Source organism: Capra hircus, chromosome 27 (assembly GCF_001704415.2).
Source record: "Capra hircus breed San Clemente chromosome 27, ASM170441v1, whole genome shotgun sequence".
NCBI lineage: Eukaryota > Metazoa > Chordata > Mammalia > Artiodactyla > Bovidae > Capra > Capra hircus.
In genome coordinates, this window is record NC_030834.1 from 43,315,288 (window position 1) to 43,333,354 (window position 18,067).

Genomic DNA, 18,067 nt, shown 5'->3' on the forward strand with positions numbered 1-18,067 from the left:
GAGGGAGGATGTGTTTTCAGCTATGGCTAATTCCCTACCCACAGGAGTAACCAAAAAAATAAGTAAACAAAGAAATGAACAGATATTTAATAATAATAATAATGAACTTAGACATCATCTGTGCAGAGAGACAGGTTCAAGGGGAAGGCACACTGTTCATTTCAGGGACTCCAGCAGTTAATTCCCACTTCCTCCCATCAGAGAAGCAAACCTCTAACATCGCAGGAAGAGTGTCCACTGGCCAATCACACAGGATGAAAGGGAACCCCAAAGGCGAGAAGGGCCTGTGGATGAGAAGGACACAAGGACAGGAAGAGCCCAAGGACAAGAAGGACCGACGGACAAGGAGTACCACCTGAAGAGCTGACTCTGGGCTGCTGTCCATCCCCACCATCAGCAGCTCTGTGTTCCTGGTATCCAGTTTAACCTATAAAACTCTGAACCTAGTAGAGATAAGATATATGTACTCAGGAGAGTTTTATGGTGATTAAATTGCAGCACCCCACAGGACACCAGGTCCTGGCTGGCACTCTGGAAGCGTGGCTTCCACTTCCTCCTCTACACTTCTTCCGAATCAGACTGTACCTGGCAGGTGGACTTCTGTCCACTGGGACTAAGTCTGAACAGCTCTATGATTCAGCCTCTTTCCCAAACCCAAACCTAATGCATCAAAGTCACACTGGAGAGCATTCCTTTGGGAAAAAAAATCCAAAGTCCTTGAAGAGAAATATTATCCAAATGACCTGGGTGAGCCTAAGAAATCTGAATATTTTACAAAGTTTATTCTGATGCAGGACTAGATTTGAGCACCAGGTCTATCTCATTTATACATTCACAGGGTCAAGGTGACAAGCAATTTTAAGGACCCTGGATCATGAATTCATAAATAGGTACCTGTTAAAAATCTGTGAGTATGCATTATTTTTTCTTTTCCTAAATCCAGAGTGTGTGCACCATTTTGAGATGTTTTCCCAATCAGGGATGCAGCAAAGTGAGGCATGATAGATGGGAAGAGTCCTCCATGATACTTTGCATATCCATTTCCAAGTATTTCCAGAATACTTTCTGGAGATGAACCGTGTGTCTATCTAGTCATCAGTGATGTGTGGGTGCCCCTCAGTGCAAAGCAGTCACTCAGCTGTGTCCGACTGTGAGCCCAAGACCAGCATGCCAGGCTCCTCTGTCCATCTCCAACTCCCAGAGCTTGCTCAGACTTGTGTCCATCAAGTCAGTGATGCCATTCAACCATCTCTTCCTCTGTCAACCCCTTCTCCTCCCTTCAGTCTTTCCCAGCGTCAGGGTCTTTTCCAATGAGTCAGTTCTTCACATCAAGTGGCCAAAGGATTGGAGTTTCAGCTTCAGCATCAGTCCTTCCAGTGAATATTCAGGACCAATTTCCTTTAGGATGGACTGGTTTACAGTCCAAGGAACTCTCAAGAGTCTTCTCCAACACCACAGTTCAAAAGCATCAATTCTTCGGCGCTCAGGTTTCTTTATAGTCCCAACTCTCACATCCATACATGACTACTGGAAAAACCATAGCCTTGACCAGATGGACCTTTGTTGGCAAAGTAATGTCTCTGCTTTATAATATGCTGTCTAGGTTGGTCATAGCTTTTCTTCCAAGGAGCAAGCGTCTTTGAATTCCATGACTGCAGTCACCATCTGCAATGATTTTGGAGCCCAAGAAAATAAGTCTGTCACTGTTGCCTTTGTTTCCCCATCTATTTGCCATGAAGTGATGAGACCCGATGCCATGATCTTAGCTTTCTGAATGTTGAATCTTAAGCCAGCTTTTTCTCTCTTCTCTTTCATGTTCATCAAGAGGCTTTTTAGTTCTTCACTATCTGCCGTAAGGGTGGTGTCATCGTTGTGTCCGAGGTTATTGATATTTCTCCCGGCAATCTTGATTCCAGCTTATTCTTCATCCAGCCCAGCATTTCACATGATGTACTTGATATATAAGTTAAATAAGCAGGGTGACAATATACAGCTTTGGTGACCTCATTTCCCAATTGTGAACCAGTCTGTTGTTCCGTGTCCCATTCTAACTGTTGCTTCTTGACCTGCATATAGATTTCTCAGGAGGCAGGTAAGGTGGTCTGGTATTCCCATCTGTTGAAGAATTTTCCACAGTTTGTTGTGATCTACACAGTCAAAGGCTTTGGCATAATCAATAAAGCAGAAGTAGATGTTTTTCTGGAACTCTCTAGCTTTTGATGATCCGATGGATATTGGCAATTTATCTCTGGTTCCTCTGTCTTTTCTAAATCCAGTTTGAACATCTGGAAGTTCACGGTTCATGTACTGTTGAAGCCTGGCTTGGAGAATTTTGAACATTACTTTGATAGCGTGTGAGATGAGTGCAATTGTGCAGTAGTTTGAACATTCTTTGGCATTGCTTTGCTTTGGGATTGGAATGAAATCTGACCTTTTCCAGTCTTGTGGCCATTGCTAAGTTTTCCAAATTTGCTGGCATATTATATGCAGCACTTTAATAACATCATCTCAACTGGAATTCCGTCACCTCCACTAGCTTTGTTCGGAGTGATGCTTCCCAAGGCAAATCTGACTTCACATTCCAGAATGTCTGGTTCTAGGTGAGTGACCACACCATCATGGTTATCTGGGTCATGAAGACCGTTTTTGTATAGTTTTTCTGTGTATTCTTGCTACCTCTTCTTAATATCTTTTGCTTCTGTGCCCCTCTGGGACCTTTATGTTCAGAACCAGGGCTGGGGCTTGTGGATAACTCAGAGTCTGAACACTTCAGGAGTTAGTCTATAGAAAAGGATACGTTGTTATAAGAAGTGAGATAATTTTTAAAAAACAGAAGGCAGTACATTCAGTCTGAAGGAGATTCTGTGCCCTGTGGGTTGAGAGCTGGGCTCCAGATTCTAATCACTGAGATTCTGACCGAAGAGTTCAAATCCTACTCCTGTTCTGTCAGTTAGGAAGACTGCTTAGTTTCCCTGGCTGTTTCTCTTTTTTAACCAGTTTTTTTTTTTTTAAGTATTTAATACGGTTATTTAAATCACAAGATTGATGCAAGAAGGAAAGGGACAATACATATAAAGCACTTAAAATAGTGTCTCTTGCTTACAAATAAACCAGAGCTGGTGCTTTTCTTTCTTTATCTCCCTTCCCATCCCACCTCTCTAGGTTGATACAGAGCCCCTATTTGAGTTTCCTAAGACATACAGCAAATTCCCGTTGGCTATCTATTTCACATATGGGAACGTAAGTTTCCATGTTACCCTCTCCATACATCTCACCATCTTCTCCCCTCTCCCCATGTCTATAAGTTTATTCTCTACGTCTGTTTCTCCACTGCTGCCCTGTAAATAAATTCATTACCATTTTTCTAGATTCTGTATATGTTTTAGAATACAATATTTATCTTTCTCTTTCTGACTCACTTCACCCTGTGTAATAGGCTCTAGGTTCATCCACCTCATTAAAACGGACTCAAATGCATTCCTTCTTATGGCTGAGTAGTATTCCATTGTGTATATGCACCACAGCTTCTTTATCCCTTCATCTGTCGATGGGCATCTAGGTTGCTTCCATGTTCTAGCTATTGTAAATAGTGCTGCAGTGAACAATGGGATGCATGTATCTATTTCCATTTTGGTTTCCTCAGGGTATATGCCTAGGAGTGGAATTGCTGGGTCATATGGTGCTTTTATTCCTAGTTTGTAAAGGAATCTCCATACTGTCTTCCATAGCAGCTGTATCAATTTACATTCCCACCAACAGTGCAAGAGCGTTCCCTTTGCTCCACACCCTCTCCAGCATGTATTAGACTTTTTGATGATGGCCATTCTGACTGGTGTGAGGTGATATCTCATTGTAGTTTTGATCTGCATGTCTCTAATAATGAGCAATGTTGAGCATCTTTTCATGTGTTTGTTAGCCATCTGTATGTCTTCTTTGGAGAAATGTCTCCTTAAATCTTTTTCCCACTTTTTAATTGGGTTGTTTGTTTTTCTGGTATTGAGTTGTATGAGCTGCTTGTATATTTTGGAAAGTAATCCTTTGTCAGTTGTTTCATTTGCTATTATTTTCTCCCATTCTGAGGGTTGTCTTTTCACCTTGCTTATAGTTTCCTTTGCTGTGCAAAAGCTGTTAAGTTTAATCAGGTCCCACTTACTTACTTTTTTTAATTTCCATTACTCTAGGAGGTGGGTCATAGAGGATCCTATTTTGAGTTATGTCATTGAGTGTTCTGCCTATGTTTTCCTCTAAGAGTTTTACAGTTTCTGCTCTTACATTTAGCTCTTTAATCCGTTTTGAGTTTATCTTTGTGTATGGTGTTAGGAAGTATTCTAATTTCATTCTTTTACATGTAGCTGCCCAGTTTTCCCAGCACTGTCTTTGCCACATTGTATATTCTTGCCTCCTTTGTCAAAAATAAGGTACCCATGGGTGCATGGGTTTATTTCTTGGCTTTCTATCTTGTTCCATTGGTCTATATTTCTATTTTTGTGCCAGTACCATACTGTCTTGATGACTGTAGCTTTGTAGTATAATCTGAAGTCAGAAAGGTTGATTCTTCCAGCTCCATTCTTCTTTCTCAAGACCGCTTTGGCTCTTCGGGCAATTTTGTGTTTCCATATGAATTGTGAAATTTTTTCCTCTGGTTCTGTGAAAATGTCACTGGTGATTTGATAGGGATTGCATTGAATCTATAGATTGTGTTTGGTAATATTGTCATTTTCACAATATTGATTCATCCTACCCAGGAACATGGACTATCTCTCTGTTTATGTCATCTTTGATTTATTTCATTAGAGTCTTGTAATAATTTCTGTGTACAGTTTTTTTTCTGTCTCCTTAGATAAGTTTATCCCTAGATATTTTATTCTTTTCGTTGCAGTGGTGAATGGGATTGAGTCCTTAATTTCTCTTTCTGGTTTTTCAGTTAATATATAGAAATGCAAGTGATTTCTGTGTATTGATTCTGTATCCTGCAAGTTTGCTAAATTCGCTGCTTAGCTCTAGCAATTTTCTGCTACTATCTTTAGGGTTTTCTGTGTACAGCATCATGTCATCTGCAAACAGTGAGAGCTTTACTTCTTCTTTTCTAATATGGATTCCTTTTATTTTTCATCTCTAATTGCTATAGCTAGGACTTCCAGAACTGTGCTGAATGGTACTGGTGAAAGTGGATACCCTTGTCTTGTTCCTGATCTTAGGGGTAATGCTTTCAGCTTTTCACTGTTCAGAATAATGTCTGCTGTAGGCTTATCATATATGGCCTTTACTATGTTGAGGTAGGTTCCTTCTTTGCCCACTTTTTGAAGAGTTTTCATCATAAATCGTGCTGAATTTTGTCAAAGGCTTGACAGGCTTTTTGAAAGCCTTCTGTAAAGATGCAGAAAATCTGCATCTATTGAGATTATCATATAGTTTTCGTGTTTCAGTTTGTTAATATGGTGTATCACATTGATTGATTTCCATATATTGAAGAATCCTTGCATCCCTGGAATAAACCCAGCTTGATCATGGTGTATGAGCTTTTTGATATGTTGCTGAATTCTGTTTGCTAAAATTTTGTTGAGGATTTTTGCATCTGTGTTCATCAATGATATTGGCCTGTAGTTTTCTTTTTTTGTGTTGTCTTTGGTTTTGGTATCAGGGTGATGGTGGCCTCGTAGAATGAGTTTGGAAGTGTTTCTTCCTCTGCAGTATTTTGAAAGCATTTTAGAAGGATAGGCATTAGCTCTTCTCTAAATGTTTGATAGAATTCTGTGAAGCCATCAGGTCCTGGGCTTTTGTTTTGGGGGAGATTTTTGATCACAGCTTCAATTTCAGTGCATATAATTGGGTTGTTCATAATTTCTATTTCTTCCTGGCTCAGTCTTGGAAGATTGAACTGTTCTAAGAATCTGTCCATTTCTTCCAGGTTATCCATCTTATTGCCATATAGTTGTTCTTAATAGTCTCTTATAATCCTTTGTATTTCTGCACTGTCTGTTGTAACCTCTACTTTTTCATTTCTAATTTTGTTGATTTGAGTCTTCTCTCTTTTTTTCTTGATGAGTCTGGCTAAAGGTTTGTCAGTTTTGTTTATATTCTCAAAGAATGAGCTTTTAGTTTTATTAATCTTTATTATTGTTTCTTTCATTTCTTTTTCATTTATTTCTGCTCTGACCTTTATGATTTCTTTCCTTCTGCTAATTCTGGGGGTTTTTTGTTCTTATTTTTCCAGTTGTTTTAGGTGTAAAGTTAGGCTGTCTATTCGATGTTTTTTCTTGTTTCTTGAGGTAGGATTGTATTGCTATCAACTTCCCTCTTAGAACTGCGCTTGCTGCTTCCCATAGGTTTTGAATTGTTGTGTTTTCATTGTCATTTGTTTTTAGAAATTTTTTGATTTTCCTTTTGATTTCTTCAGTAACCTGTTGGTTATTTAGAAATGTATTGTTTAATCTCTGTTTGTGTTTTTTTATAGGTTTTTTTTTTTGTAATTGATATCTAGTCTCATAGCATTGTGATCAGAAAAGAAGCTTGATACAGTTTCAGTTTTCTTAAATTTACTGAGGTTTGATTTGTGACCCATAATGTGGTCTATCCTGGAGAATGTTCCATGTGCACTTGAGAAGAAGGTGTGTTCTTTTGCATCTGGATGGAATGTCCTGAAGATATCAGTGAGATCCATCTCATCTAATGTATCATTTAAGACTTGTGTTTCCTTATTAATTTTCTGCTTTGATGATCTGTCCATTGGTGTGACTGGGGTGTTAAAGTCTCCTACTATTACTGTGTTACTGTCCATTTTTCCTTTTATTTCTGTTAGTGTTTGTCTTACGTATCGAGGTGCTCCTATGTTGGATGCATAGATATTTATAATTGTTATGTCTTCCTCTTGGATTGATCCCTTGATCATTATGTAGTATCCCTCCTTATCTCTTGTAATATTCTTTATTTATTTTGTCCGATATGAGGATCGCTACTCCAGCTTTCCTTTGCTTCCCATTTGCATGGAATATATTTTTCCATCTGCTCACTTGGAGTCTATATGTGTTTTTAGGTCTGAAGTGGATTTCTTGTAGACAGCATATAAATGGGTCTTGTTTTTGTAACTATTCAGCCAGTCTATGTCTTTTGGGTGGAGCACTTAATCCATTTACATTTAAAGTAACTATTGGTATATATGTTCTTGTTGCCATTTTCTTAATTGTTTGGGGTTTAATTGTGTAGATCTTTTCCTTCTCTTGTATTTCTTGACTATATAAGTCCCTTTAACATTTGTTGTAAAGCTGGTTTGGTGGTACTGAATTCTCTTAACTTTTGCTTGTCTGAAAAGCTTTTGATTTCTCCATCAGTTTTGAGTGAGATTCTTGCTGGGTACAGAAATCTTGGTTGTAGATTTTTCCCTTTCAGTACTTTAAATATATCCTGCCATTCCCTTCTGACCTGCAGATTTTCTGCTGAAAGGTTGGTTAGCTGTTAAATGTATGGTGTTTCCCTTGTATGTTACTTATTGCTTTCTCCTTGCTGTTTTTAATATTTTTTCTTTGTGTTTAATTTTGTTAGTTTGATTAGTATGTGTCTTGGTGTGTTTCTCCTTGGGTTTATCCTCTGTGGGACTCTTTGTACCTTGTGGACTTGATTGATTATTTCGTTTTCTATGTTGGGAAAAATTTCAACTATAATCTCTTCAAAATTTTTCTAATACCCCTTCTTTCTCTCTTCTTCTTCTGAGATCCCTGTAATTCAAATGTTGGTGCGTTTGATATTGTCCCTGAGGTGTCTGAGACTATCCTCAGTTCTTTTCATTCTTTTTACTTTATTCTGCTCTTCAGAAGTTATTTCCACCATTTTATCTTCCAGCTCACTGGTTCGTTCTTCTGCTTCATATATTCTGCTATTAATCCCTTCTAGAGTATTTTTAATTTCAGTAATTGTGCTGTTTGTCTCTGTCTGTTTATTCTTTAATTCTTCTAGGTCTTTGTTAATTGATTTTAGCATTTTCTACATTCTGTTTTCAAGGTTTTTTTTTATCACTTTTACTATCATTATTCTGAATTCTTTTTCAGGTCGTTTGCCTATTTCCTCTTCATTTGTTTGGACTTCTCTGTTTCTAGTTTGTTCCTTCATTTGCGTAGTATTTTTCTTTTAATTATTTTTTTTTCTAAACGTACTGTGTTTGAGGTCTCCTTTTCCCAGGCTTCACAATTGAATTCTTTCTTCCTTTTGGTTTCTGCCCTCCTAAGTTGATCCAGTGGTCTGTGTAAGTTTCTGTAGGGTGAGACTTGTCCTGAGTGTTTTGTTTGTCTTTCCTCTGATGGGCAAGGCTGAGTGAGGTGGTAATACTACCTGCTGATGATTAGGGTTGTGTTTTTATTTTGTTTGTTGTTTAGACGAGGCGTCCTGCACAGGGTGCTGCTGGTGGTTGGGTGATGCCAGGCCTTGTGCTCAAGTGGTTTCCTTTGTGTGAGCTCTCACTGTCTGACGCTGCCAAGGGTTAGTTCTCTGGTAGCCTAGGGTCCTAGAGTCAGCGCTTCAGGGCTTGATCTCTCCAGGTCTTTCTTCTTGTGATCATGCTACACGTGTGGCTAACTTGTTGGTTCTTTCCACAGACAAATACAGTTTTCCTGTCAGTCATCTCGTGGATAAACTGAACAAGATAACAGTTCTGGAGTCTAGAAGTCCAAGGTCAGGGTGCCAGTGTGGCCCAGGTCTCACTGAGGAATGTCTTCCCCTTAAGTCCTCACAAGGCCTCTCTGATGCATGCTGAGAGAAAAAGCCCTTTAAAAAAAATGCCTTTTTAAACTGAGACACATCAATAAAAGCTCTCTAGGAGCAAAGAAGCTTTAAAGAATGACAGCAAGAGAATACCAGAACTGAATTTTGGAGATGTGAACATCTGGACATAAGTCTTACACATCTGATGTAACAATCTGTGCGTCAGTTCAGTTCAGTCGCTCAGTCATGTCCGACTCTTTGCGACTCCATGAACCACAGCACGCCAGGCCTCCCTGTCCATCACCAACTCCCGGAGTCCACCCAAACCCATGTCCATTGAGTCAGTGATGCCATCCAACCATCTCATCCTCTGTCGTCCCCTTCTCCTCCTGCCCTCAATCTTTCCCAGCATCAGGGTCTTTTCCAGTGAGTCATGTCTTCGCATCAGGTGGCCAAAGTATTGGAGTTTCAGCTTCAGTGTCAGTCCTTCCAATGAACACCGAGGACTGATCTCCTTTAGGATGGACTGGTTTAATCTCCTTGCAGTCCAAGGGACTCTCAAAAGTCTTCTCTAACACCACAGTTCAAAAGCATCAATTCTTCAGTGCTCAGCTTTCTTCACAGTCCAAATCTCACATCCATACATGACCACTGGAAAAACCTTAGCCTTGACTAGATGGACCTTTGTCGGCAAAGTAATGTCTCTGCTTTTTAATATGCTGTCTAGGTTGATCATAACTTTCCCTCCAAGGAGTAAGCGTCTTTTAATTTCATGGCTGCAGTCACCATCTGCAGTGAAATCTGTGTGTAATCTGTAGGAAATTAATTTGTTTTTCACTACTGGTTTTGCAACCTTTAAAGTGAGGCTATAGAATCATCCTGCCTCGGTCACTGAGATGACCTAGTGAGAGGCAGCAGGTGCAAAACCTTGGTAACATCAGCCAGCACTTGGCCCGTGTTGGTGCCCCCTCAGCCAGAAGACTAGCAGCGGGTCTGGTGAAGGAGACCCTTGGGTACCTACTGTCAATTTCAGCTCCCCTTGAGAGGCTTCAGTGATGGTCACATCCTCTTTGCTGTTAGTTGCATTGAACCAGTCAACAGGGTCGCAGGCTGTCTTTTCCCTAAATATTCGTAATATCCCTTCCTCACTGAATGGATGAAAAACACATCTGAAGGAGCTGTGGGGCGTAAACAGACGAATGTTAGCACACACAGAACAATTACGTTAGACGTTTTAATACACAGAAGGCATAGCATTGCTCATTAAGACAGCACGACAGTGACGATGGTGATGACGAAGAAGACCTGTCTCTGCGTCCCTTCCCAGCAGTTTTGTAAGAGTCAGGTGAGCCGGGCCGGGAGCAGGCAGGTTACTGTGATGTGCAGACAGTCATCTGTCACTGGGGTGGATGCCAGCGCACCTGTGTTACCAGATCCGCCAGGGCCAGCGTGTGCAGTGAACTGGGACTGCAGACACTAGGTAAGGTCTCATCAGTCAGGCTGACCTGCAGACTGCTACTGCTGTGTCACTGACTATCCGAGTCCACCTGCTGTGGGAAGACTTAGGAGGCTCAGAGGAACTGACATCTGCCAGGGCCCTTCTGCCCTCAGAAAGCCTGCATTTCACAGCACCACTCTGACTGCTCAGACCCGGCTTACGGAAACAAAGATGCTTAATTTCCCAAGATCTTCATTTTGTAAGTAAAGCCAATCTCTCATCTAGCTCTTCTGCACTACTCTAATCCCCCTGATGAGAAATAGTCCAGAACTGGTTAGAAAGCTAGACTAAATGATGTCAAAAACCAAAGGCAAACTGTCTTCTTAAAATATTACAATTCATCTGGGACAGGAATTCTTACAAAGATTATTGAGCTATTCTCTTCACAAAAAAAAAAAAAAAAACTTTTTCACATTTCTGCTAATATGTTTAAAATTCTATTTTATAATATTGCTATGACATTTTACAGGGGAATTGATGTACATATGCATCAGTGAATCCACTAAATTTCTCTCTGCTCTGTCTCATGATATGTGTAAAATGTTTAGTTGGATGACATCCACCGTGAGTGGGACTGGTCAGAAGGTACTTTTGGACTTCCTAGGTAGAAAGAAAGATGCTTGTCTCCTTAAATGTGTTTTTAGCAGACGCACTTATGGCCACAGCGCGGTGAGGTCAAAGCACAGAGTCCCTGGTTGTGCTTTTCTTTCTGGCTCCACTGGACGTTTGCCTGTTTTCCAAGACAGGCTGACCCTAAAGATGTCTCCCAACAACAGAACAATGTCAGCACTTGCTAGGGCTTTGATGGACCCAACTTCCTAATAGTAGTGGTTTTAAAACTCAAGTTTGAAGCAGAGACTTGACACAGGCCTCTGACACAGCTGCTGATTGATCAGGACACTGAGCAGGCCTGTTGTCAGCAGTATCACCGAGGCCCACTTTTCATCAGCAAGCCCAAGATGCCTCGTCTTCCTTTTCTAAAATAGCCTTTTAAACAGTATCCAGATCACTTTCCCAACTCGGAAGGAACACACTCCGTGGAAGCTGTGAATGTGCCTAGGTCCTCTCTTTGGCGGGTCGGGTGGGCCAGCCAGGCTGGGCAGCAGGAGCAGGTTGGCAGGGCAGCTCCAAGTATGCTCAGCTGCGACCACTGGGGACGTGGAGGGTCCTTTTGGGTCCTTGTCCTCTGACCTGCTGCTGGCAGTTTGCAGTGTAATGTAACCACCACAGTGGAGGTGCTAGACTGTGGCCTATACAAAGAGGCCCGTTTCATCAGTGCTTCCCTTCAGAGAGGATAGGGCACACTGAGGTAGAGTCTGCAGCACTATAGCTGATTCATACTGATGTTTGGTAGAAACCAGTGCAATATTGTAAAGCAATTATCCTTCAATTAAAAATAAATTTAGAAAGCTTACAGACTTGTCACTGACCTTGACAAAGTCAGCAAACAGAACACAACACCGCCATCCATTGTGTTTCCTTCAATCAAAGAAAACATTGCCTGGATAGAGTACTGATTTCTGTGTTTGATTTGTAAATAACATTTACATAGAATAGTTCAGAAAAAAAATTTTAAGGTAGGTCTCATACTTCATGGTGTACAATGCATGAATTCCTTTAGCCATGTTGGAACTTTTTGCCTCATGTAAGAATTAAATGCAAAACCCAGCAACTGTGACTGAACTTACAGCATTTCATATACTCTCTCCACATTTGATCCTGGAACAGAGTTTATGTCTAAGAAACCAGTGTGAAAACCTGAATAAAGAAAACACCAGAAAATGCAACTTATCTAAGTGTTTTCTGTTCTGTTTTTAAGTTTGACTTACATTATAATTTGGGGACACAGTATATTGTTTAAATATTCTCTAAATTTATAACATACAACAGGCCAGGTGATTTAGAGTAACGAACATCTTCATTAGGAAATAAACCTGCACCATTCTTGTTTGCTGCCGCATGCGTTAAGCAAGGTGTCACACACAACAGAAAGCGAGAATTAATGTATCAAAGACAGAGGATGTCTGATGATGGAGATACTTGGGGAAGGATGTATCCCACAGTTGAACTGCTGGAGAGCTCAGCTGATGCTGTCATGATGTGTTGTTTACTGTAGCAATCCTCATGTGGAGGAAAGATGCACTACCCTCTTCATAAGGCTCCCTGTATACCTCATTCTGGTTCAACATCTGATGTCCACTTCTGCCTACAAAGTGCCCAGGCCTCCTTTCAGTAAAACAGCGTGGGACAGTGGCAGAGGTTTTCCTTTTAAGTAAAGTACTGATATTCCATTAACAAACCACAGTTATGAGGGGAACAGGAACCTGTATGGGCTTGGTGTTTAAATGACTGAAACATTAATTTGTTCATGGACTAAACGAATCAGAAATTTGTTTGGTTACACAGAGTATAGTAGAAAACAGATCATCTTATTTGATTTAAATCTGTAACTTCTGGTATACAAACCTGGAGTTTAGTAACTGTTTCATTAACTTCTCTCCTTTATCTACAGGTAAAAAGACAAATTATCACTTTGAAAAAACATTTATTTTCAAATAAGTTTGAAACCAAAGCAGTGTTCGTTTCTCCAGATTTTAACATTTATTTTAATTGGAGGCTAATTACTTTACAATATTATGGTTGTTTTTGCCACACATTGGCATGCATCAGCCACAGGTGTACGTGTCCCCGCCCCCGTCCTGAACCCCCTCCCCCCTCCCTCCCCATCCCATCCCTCTGGGTTGTCCGAGTGCACTGGCTTTGAGTGCCCTGCTTCATGCATGAAACTTAGACTTGTCATTATTTCACATATGGTGAGACACTCTTCCCTCAAATCACCCCACCCTCACCCTCTCTCACAGAATCCAAGAGTCTGTTCTTATGTCTGTGTCTCTTTCACTGTCTTGCATATAGGGTCATTGTTACCATCTTTCTAAATTCCATATATATGCATTAATATACTGTATTGGTGTTTCTTTCTGATTTCACTCTGTATAATAGGCTCTAATTTCATCCACACCTCATTAGAACTGACTCAAATGCATTCTTTTTTATAGCTGAGTAATATTCCATTCTGTATATGTACCACAGCTTTCTTATCCATTCATCTGCCAATGGATATGTCGGTTGCTTCCATGTCCTAGCTATTGTAAACAGTGCTGCAGTGAACACTGGGGTACACAGTTCAGTTCAGTTGCTCAGTCGTGTCTGACTCTTTGGAACCCCATGGACTGCAGCACGCCAGGCCTCCCTGTCCATCACCGACTCCTGGAGTTCACTCAAACTCATGTCCATTGAGTCAGTGATGCCATCCAGCCATCTCATCCTCTGTCGTCCCCTTCTCCTGCCTTCAGTCTTTCCCAGCATCAGCGTCTATTCAGATTAGTCAGTTCTTCACATCAGGTGGCCAAAGTATTGGAGTTTCAGCTTAAGCATCAGTCCTTCCAGTGAATATTCAGGACTTATTTCCTTTAGGATTTACTGGTTTGATCTCCTTGCTGTCCAAGAAACTCTCAAGAGTCTTCTCCCCAACACCACTATTCTAAAGCATCAATTCTTCGGCGCCCAGCTTTCTTTATAGTCCAACTCTCACATCCATACATGACTACTGGAAAAACCATAGCCTTGACTAGTTGGACCTTTGTTGGCAAAGTAATGTCTCTGCTTTTTAATATGCTGTCTAGGTTAGTCGTAACTTTCCTGCTAAGGAAAGGCAGTACTTGGATACACTCAAAAATTACAGAATGATCTCTGCTTGTTTCCAAGGCAAATCATTCAGTATCATGGTAATCCAAGTCTATGCCCTAACCAGTAATGCTGAAGAAGCTGAAGTTAAACGGTTCTATGAAGACCTACAGGGCCTTCTAGAACTGACACCCCAAAAAGATGTCCTTTTCATTATAGGGGACTGGAATGCGAAAGCAGGAAGTCAAGAAACACCTGGAGTAACAGGCAAATTTGGCCTTGGAGTACAGAATGAAGCAGGGCAAAGACTAATAGAGTTTTGCCAAGAGAATACACTGGTCATAACAAACACCCTCTTCCAACAACACAAGAGAAGACTCCACACATGGACATCGCCAGATGGTCAATACTGATATCAGATTATTTTCTTTGCAGCCAAAGATGGAGAAGCTCTATATAGTCAGCAAAAACAAGACCAGGAGCTGACTGTGGCTCAGATAATAAGGTCTTTATTGCCAAATTCAGACTTAAATTGAAGAAAGTAGAGATAATCACTAGACCATTCAGGTACGATTTAAATCAAATCCCTTACGATTATACAGTGCAAATGACAAATAGATTCAAGGGATTAAATCTGATAGAGTACCTGAAGAACTATGGACAGAGGTTCGTGACCTTGTACAGAAGACAGGGATCAAGGCCATCCTCAAGAAAAAGAAATGCAAAAAAGAAAAATGGCTGTCTGAGGAGGCCTTACAAATAGCTGTGAAAATAAGAGAAGCAAAAAGCAAAGGAGAAAAGGAAAGATATACCCATTTGAATGCAGAATTCCAAAGAAGAGCAAAGAGAGATAAGAAAGCCTTCCTCAGTGATCAGTGCAAAGAAATAGAGGAAAACAATAGAATGGGAAAGACGAGAGATCTCTTCAAGAAAATCAGAGATACCAAGAGAACACTTCGTGCAAAGATGGGCTCAATAAGTAAAGGGGTACACATGTCTCTTTCAATTGTGGTTTCCTCAGTGAGTATGCCCAGCAGTGGGATTGCTGGGTGGTATGGCAGTTCTTTTTCTGTTTCCTGTTTTTTAAGGAGTCTCCACACTTTTCTCCATAGTGGCTGTACTAGTTGGCATTCCCACCAACAGTGTAAGAGGGTTCCCTTTTCTCCACACCCTCTGTAGCATTAATTGTTTGTAGACTTTTTGATGGCAGCCATTCTGACCAGCGTGAGGTGGTACCTCATTGTGGTTTTAATTTGCATTTCTCTGATAATGAATGATGTTGAACATCTGTTCATGTATTTGTTAGTCATCTGTCTTCTTTGGAGAAATGTCTGTTTTTCTTTGACCCATTTTTTAATTGGGTTATTTTTCAGGTATTGAGTTGCATGAGCTGCTTGGATATTTTGGAGATTAATTCTTTGTTGTTTCGTTTACTGTTATTTTCTCCCATTCTGAAGGCTGCCTTTTCACCTTGTTTATATTTTCCTTTGTTGTGCAAAAGTTTTTAAGTTTACTTAGGCCCCGTTTGTTTATTTTTGCTTTTATTTCCATTATGCTGGGAGGTGGGTCATAGAGGCTCTTGCTATGATTTATATCAGAGAGTGTTCTGCCTATTTTTCCTCTAGGAGTTTTATAGTTTGTGATCTTACATTTAGATCTTTAATCCATTTTGAGTTTACTTTTGTGTATGGTGTTAGAAAATGTTCTAGTTTCATTCTTTTATAGATGGTTGACCAGTTTTTCCAGCACCACTTGTTAAAGAGGTTGTCTTTTCTCCATTGTATATTCTTGCCTCCTTTGTCAAAGATAAGGTGTCCATAGGTGTGTGGATTTATCTCTGGGCTTTCTATTTTGTTCCATTGATCTATATTGCTGTCTTTGTGCCAGTACCATGCTGTCTTGATGACGGTGGCTTTGTAGTAGAGCCTGAAGTCAGGCAGGTTGATTCCTCCAGTTCTGTTCTTCTTTCTCAAGATTGCTTTGGCTATTCGAGGTTTTTTGTCTTTCCATACAAACTGTGAAATTATTTGTTCTAGTTCTGTGAAAAATACTGTTGGTAGCTTGATAGGGATTGCTTTGAATCTATAGATTTCTTTGGGTAGTATACTCATTTTCACTAAATTGATTCATCTGATCCATGAGCATGGTATATTTCTCCATCTATTTGTGACGTCTTTGATTTCTTTCATCAGTGTTTTACAGTTTCCTATATATAGGTCTTTTGTTTCTTTAGGTAAATTTATTCCTAACTATTTTATTCTTTTCATTTCAATGGTGAATGGAATTGTTTCCTTAATTTTTCTTTCTGTTTTCTCATTGTTAGTCTATAGGAATCCAAGGGACTTCTGTGGATTAATTTTATATCCTGCAGCTTTACTATATTCACTGATTGGCTCTAGTAATTTCTGGTCGTGTCTTTAGGTTTTCTATGTATAGGGTCATGTCTTCTCCAATCGGGATTCATTTTGTTTCTTTTTCGTCTCAGATTGCTGTGGCTAGAATTTCCAAATCTATGTTGAATAGTAGTGGTGAGAGTGAGAAATAGATTTAAGGGCCTAGATCTGATAGACAGAATGCATGATGAACTATGGAATGAGGTTCGTGACATTGTACAGGAGACTGGGATCAGGACCATCCCCACGGTGAGAGTGGACACCCTTGTCTTATTCCTGATTTTAGAGGAAATGCTTTCAGTGTTTTCTATTGAGGATAATCTTTGCTGTGGGTTTATCATAGATGGCTTTTATTGTGTTGAGGTGTGTTCTTTCTGTGCCTACTTTCTGGAGAGTTTTTATCATTAATGGGTGTTGAATTTTGTCAAAAGCTTTCTTTGCAGCTGTTGAGATAATCATATGGATTTTATCTTTCAGTTTGTTAATATGGTGATTCACATCGATTGATTTGCAAATATTGAAGAATCCTTGCATGCCTGGGATAAAACCCACTTGGTTCTGATGTGTGATCTTTTTAATATGTTGTTGGATTCTGTTTCTTAGAATTTTGGCTCAGATCCACCTGCGAGGAAGAACCCCGGATGGCAGGTGTACACCAAGGTGTAGCCAAAGGTGGGGAGGTCGATGGCTCTCACATCTGCATGGGCTGGTGTTTCAGGCTGGCAGCAGACGTGAGCTGAAATGGGATTTAGTCCATTAGTGAGTCCATTGGAGCCTAAGCATATGTATCAAAGGAAATACAGAGAAAGAGATGGAAATGGCTATAAAGTTAGTTTACCATTTAAAATAGAGAATACGGGAGTTTTACAGATCACTGACATTCTGGTCTCTGCAGCTTACAGCACAGCAGAGTCTTGGTGTTGCCAGGTCTCTCTCTTCCTCTCCCCCTACCCCTCCCTCACTCTCTCCTTCTCTGACTCTATCTGTCTGTCTACTATTTATCATCTATCTATCTAGTCTCCTTCTTTGCATACCCATGTATATGTAATTATGTTATATAAATTTAGGAATCATAGCTTTAAACACTTCTGACATACTGTTAAGATAAATGGGGCCTCCCTGGTGGCTCAGGTGGTAAACAGTCTGCTTGCAATGCAGGAGACCCAGGTTCAATCTCTGGGTCAGGATGATCCCTTGGAGAAGGGAATGGCTACTCACTCCAGTATTCTTGCCTAGAGAATTCCTTGGACAGAGGAGCCTGGCGGACCACAGTCCATGGGGTTGCAAAGAATTGGACATGACTGAGCAACTAACACTAAATAATATGGTTATTATTTAGTTATGGTTATTATTTAACTAACATAAATAATATGTTAAATTTCCTTAAAAGAGCAGTACTTTAAACACAGATTAATGTGTACTTTAAAATATGCTTTGATTTTTGTCCAGTGGCAACTAGAAAATTTACTGCTCAGTTAAATGAATAATTAATTTTGGTCAAAATCCACTGTGTTTAGAAAGTTAATTGAAATATAGATTCTTATTTCCTTTAAAAATATCATTTAGGAGTAAATAAGGTTGTAATTGTTTTCATTGTTTAGTTGCTAAGTTGTGTTTGACTCTTGTGACCCCGTGGACTGTACCCTGCCAGGCTTCTCTCTCCATGGGATTTTCCAAGCAAGAGTACTGGAGTGGGTTGCCATTTCCTTCCACAGGAGTCCTTCCCACCCCGAAATCAAACCTTCGTCTCCTGCATTAGCAGCCAGATTGTCTACTGCTGAGCCCCCAGGGGAGCCCCAAG